Source organism: Equus caballus, chromosome 25 (assembly GCF_041296265.1).
Source record: "Equus caballus isolate H_3958 breed thoroughbred chromosome 25, TB-T2T, whole genome shotgun sequence".
In the NCBI taxonomy this organism is placed as follows: Eukaryota; Metazoa; Chordata; class Mammalia; order Perissodactyla; family Equidae; genus Equus; species Equus caballus.
This window is the reverse complement of record NC_091708.1, coordinates 45,871,346-45,871,605: the sequence shown is the minus strand read 5'-3', so window position 1 is coordinate 45,871,605 and position 260 is coordinate 45,871,346.

Below are 260 nucleotides of genomic sequence, written 5' to 3'. Positions count from 1 at the left end.
GCAACGCGGGCACGGAGGGCGCCGTCCGGGGGCGCCAGGTGGCCCTCGTGCCGCGGACCCGCCTGCAGCGTCCTTCCCTGTGGAAGGACCCAGGGCCGCCCCCCACCCCGCCCCTGCAGCCCCAGGTGAGCGGCCCGCCCGGTCGATTCGCCTCTGGCCCCTTCCGGTCAATGGCATCCTCAGACACCAGTCCGTCCCCCTCCCCCCTCCCGCATATTATTTGCTGCCGAGTTCCCCAGGGAGCACGTATCCTGTGACCG